Source organism: Cucumis melo, unplaced genomic scaffold (assembly GCF_025177605.1).
Source record: "Cucumis melo cultivar AY unplaced genomic scaffold, USDA_Cmelo_AY_1.0 utg000517l, whole genome shotgun sequence".
Classification (NCBI taxonomy): domain Eukaryota; kingdom Viridiplantae; phylum Streptophyta; class Magnoliopsida; order Cucurbitales; family Cucurbitaceae; genus Cucumis; species Cucumis melo.
The window spans coordinates 1-5000 of record NW_026124040.1 but is presented as its reverse complement, the minus strand read 5'-3'; the positions used below and the strand labels follow the sequence as shown (position 1 = coordinate 5000).

At 30.6% G+C, this 5000-nt stretch overlaps 1 non-coding gene across 1 annotated transcript; it reads left to right on the top strand.

Moving 5' to 3' along the window:
* The first annotated feature begins 2085 nt into the window (after positions 1 to 2085).
* On the top strand, positions 2086 to 2157 carry TRNAC-GCA (transfer RNA cysteine (anticodon GCA)). Its single transcript has one exon. It is a non-coding gene; the product is annotated as a tRNA-Cys (tRNA).
* The last annotated feature ends 2843 nt before the right edge of the window (positions 2158 to 5000 follow it).

The window sequence follows — 5000 nt, the reverse complement described above, 5'->3', positions numbered from 1 at the left end:
CCGCAACAGAACGAATCCGTTTATTTTTCAAATGATTCATATCGTCAAGTGTACCCATTCCAAATTTAAGTCCAATCAAATGATCTGCAGCTGCCAATATATCTCGCTGTAACAAAAATGTATTGTTCTCAGGTATATCAAGATTAAGTCTCTGGTTCAGATTTCGTCGACCAATCCTTCCTAATTCACATCTTTGTTGAAAGAATTTCTTTTGTAATTCCTTACATAAGGATTCAGAAAATACCGGATCTCCGCCTACACAAGAAAATTGTTGATAAAACTCCAAAATGGCATTTTCTTTTGATCTAATTTTTTTTTTCTCCTTATCATTCAGGAAAGACAAAAAAATTTCAGGGTAGCAAACATTCTCGAGAATTTCTCTTAGATTCGAACCCATAGCTGATGATAGAACTAGAATAGATATTTTCTGTTTCCTACTCACACGAGCCCATATCCTTGCTTTTCGATCAATCTCTAATTCTAATCTTCCTCCCCAATCAGATATTATGGTGCCGGTATAGACCGAAATTCCGTTATGGTCCAATTCTGACCGGTAATAGATACCGGGGCTTTGCAATATTTGACTGATGACAATTCTGTATAGTCCATTTACTATAGAAGTTCCCAGGGAATTCATTAGAGGAATGTTTCCAATCAAAATTGTTTGTTCTTGCATATCCCTACGGGTTTTCCAAATTAATCCTGCGGATACGTATAATTCAGAAGAATATGTGAGTGATTCATATACAGCATCTCTTTCTTTTATCAATGGTTCTACCAATTTATATGTTTCCACAAATAATTGAAATTCAATTTCTTGATCTGTATCTTCAATTTTTGGAAACTTAGAAAGTTCTTCTGTTAAGCCATGATCAATGAACCTACAAAACCCTTCAAATTGTATCTGATTAAACGCAGGTATTGTAGACATTCTCTCATTTCCACCCCCAAGCATTTTATTTATTTCCCATTTATAAAAAAAAATCCCATTATTTGCTTAAAATGGATCGATCTAGCAATGATGGAATTTATATTATGTTTACTGAATCACATGAAATTTTACCTAACTTCATAGGTGTAATAGATGTAATGCATGAAATACATATGAACGTAGGAATAAAGAGACTTTGATACTCAAATTAAATTGGAATTTGCAACAACTACAAATGAATTGGTAAATTCTATTTAGAATTATGGAGTTTTGTATAAAATATCTATATCAAAACAAAAGTGAGTCAATTTCTACCATTATTATGATATTCCAATCGGATTGGGTACTATAAATAGATTCGGGATTTGATCTGAAGAAACAATATAGAATTTTTTTTATTTAACAACATGGAACTTTTTCGTAGATTTCACTGTTAAAAAAAATTCGCATAGAAGAGAGATATTTTACCTATACCTATATTTTTTTTAGTAGAATTCGTAGAATGCGATTGAAGTATGTATAAGGACTTGTATTTATTAATAAACATGTGCAGATATATATATATAGTTAGTTATATATATCGCCTCCTTTATTACAGTTCTATGGGGAACATCACATGTCGTACTCTATCAAAAATTTATATTTTCTATTTAATGATAATGAAAAAAAAATTCTAAAAACAGAATTCCGAACATTTCCTATAAACATCTTATATATATATAAGATATTAGATTTAGATAATAGTAATCGTTTATGTTCTGGGGTTTACATATACTCATAATCGCTATTAAAATTGTCATTAATAAGGATTTTTTTATGGTTATGGAAACGAATCAATACGGATGGATTAGTAATGATTAGTTATCTATCAATTTTTATTTATTTAGGTAAGGTATCCATTTTTGGATTGTTTTCTTATATCATTAGGGAAACCGAATTTGCAATTTCAATCCAAGAATCATTTATGAATTCACAGTCAATAGTTAAAGTTAACGGTTCCCATTTGTCCTGATTTTTTGCTTTTGTGAATGAAAATCCACATTTTTTTTTCAATAGAAAAAGCAAAGTTTTGCGGTTTTTCGTTTTAGATATTGTGTGTTGTAAGATACTATCTATCTAAGAGATAGAGCCAATCCAATATTTTGTATCGTTTTGGCGGCATGGCCGAGCGGTAAGGCGGGGGACTGCAAATCCCTTTTTCCCCAGTTCAAATCCGGGTGTCGCCTCAGCAACAAACAAAAGAATCAAAATACCCTCTTCTGTTTTGCTGATATAACTTTATCATTTTTTTTAGAAGAAAAGCATCTTTAGATTTGCTTGATTCTAAGCATCGTTGGGGTTCTCTAAAATGTTATAAATCCTTGCGTATAGGTTTCGTTTCCAGAATTTAGTAGAGTAATGAAAAATAATCGTTAAATCTTGAGATGATAGCCCTTCGACTACTAATGTAGTGTCTACTCATTGGGTCTTGAATTAGGGAATATAATTTCATTTTTCCTTACGGAAAGGAGGAAGATACTTGATATACGGACTCATGAAAGTATCTGAGTACTCGAGCATTCAATCAATATTATATTGAATGAATAATTGGCTTTTTTTTTTATTTTAATCTTAAAAAAAGAACTTATTTCTTTTCGATAAGCTCTAACCACGCATGTAATAGGCCATCCCATCTTCCGATTGTCTCTATGAAACAATCGGGGGGACAGTAAAGATTAGATCAAATGAGAAAGGAATAATAGTAGGGTTATGTGATAGATACTATCTTGATTCTCTATTTTGAGACTTTTTACTTAATGTAATGAAATGCAGGACAACAAAAGAAAGACTAGGTCTTATTATTCCTACATGTTACTAACATTCTTTTGATACTTCCAAGAGTTTTTCTGCCTCTTTTATTTATTTGTACTGAATTTTTTCGATTATACTAGAAATCATATAATAACTTGGGATAATTCGATTTTTTGTATTGTTTCATCAATGGTGTTGTGCCCGAATCTCTTTTTGACTATGCGCTAGTGATTCCACTATTATTAGTGAATAATAATTATTAGTGAGCAATAATGGAATAATTCTTTTATATTCATAGAGATAGGGGACATAATTCACATGGATATGGTAAGTCTCGCTTGGGCTGCTTTAATGGTAGTCTTTACATTTTCTCTTTCCCTCGTAGTATGGGGAAGAAGTGGACTCTAGAAGTACTACTAATTGAAAAATAAAACTGTATTGTTTTTGGTTTATTTTATAGATCGTTCTGCAAAACTTTTTTTCTTTTATTTTGAAAAGTAAAAAAAAAAAGAGTTCGGATTATAAGTTTTTAAGTGGATCCATACTTTCAACACGAAAGAACATAGACATAGTGGTTGTCCAATGAGATACTACGCATAATAATATACTACCTCATAATAAGATAGTACCCTCGGGGTAGCCACCCACATATTACGTGCTTACCACTTCTTTTATTTATTATTATTAGTATTTTAGTTATTTTCAAAATAGGATTTTTTCTTGTTTTAGGGAACTCATTTCATATCATGCTTCAAACGTTAAATAAAAATGGGGTTTGCTAATTCTTTTCGAAATCCGAAGATAAAAAGTTCCCATGGAACCGAACTCCTGGATCATCTGTCAACTGCTCAATCAATTACTTCTTTCGAATGCTAAAAAAAAATTAGTGGCCTTTCGATTATTTGATTTCAGATTCATTCTAATCAACATGAATTATGAAGCAAAGAAATAGAATTGGGCCACTATGTATATTAGATTAATATTACATATATGTAATTGATATGATATCTATATATAAATAGAAAGATATATATTGTATATTCATCTATATTCAAATTGATCGATATTCAACCTCTATTTTTATAGAGTACAATTTTATATTTATACACTTCAATAACAATAATAGATAGTATGGTAGAAGGATTCATATATTTCTTTCTACCATACTATCGGATCTTATCGAATACTTCTCTCGTAGAATACTGATAATTCTAGTCCGCCAATTTCATTTAAGACGCGAAATTTTAATGCTTTTCATTTTTCTTATCTTCAATCATTGATAAGAACTAAAACGTCAAGGTTAATTCAAATTAATCACTTTGACTGATTGTTTTTACGTATATTATAAGTAAAAAGGCGGTCGGAACTAGAATGAACAGTGCAGTAGCAATAAATGCGAGAATATTTACTTCCATAATATCATCGTTTCATTTTTTATTCGCAATAACTCGGGATTTAATCCCATAGAGATGATAAATGTTTCGCTTGTAAATTCAAGGGGGATGCGTTGCATCTCGATGATATCGAATCGTATTAAAATATCATGAATAACAATATCGGAGCTATCAAATCGATTCATCGTCGAGAATTGAATAGTATAACATAGGAAGATCTTTTATCCATACCGAATTTAAACAAAATGGGATTCCTGATGCAATCAAGAATTTCGTTACTTTTTTTTATTTATAATTTTTTGCATTCTTTCTTTTCTATAATCTACTGCCCTCTTATTCAATGCAATCATCTGATGAAGTCTCATCAGACTACCTTTACCCTTACATTGTTTATAAACAAACTCAAGCAAAGAATAGCAGCGAAATTCAAAAAAGGAAAAGGAGGTAGGTTCGAACTAAACTCCTTCCTTTTTTTGTACTTATAAAATCTTCTTAAAAAAAAGAAATAAAAACGAAACTTAAACTTTCAAAAATTCTTAATTACCTCACTAAGAGAGATAGATGGGATCCTTGTTTGTATTAATATCCTCTTTCCTTGAATTAGTAGTGGGACGTATATATCAAAAGTTAAGTGTTAAATTTTAATAAGATAGATTATTTCAAATTCAAATTAGTAATTGAATTTACTAATTGAGGTTACAAAAAATCGGAGCCAGAACGGATATATTTTGCTTTCAGACGAAAAATTAGATCAAAGTTTACTATGTAAACTTTATTTTGTATCGTCCAAATTCCCTTTATGTATGTGCTTTCCGGAAACGTATAGTACTCTATTTCATTAGAAAAATCGGGCGTAATCAACTAGACCCAGTACGCCTTCGAAT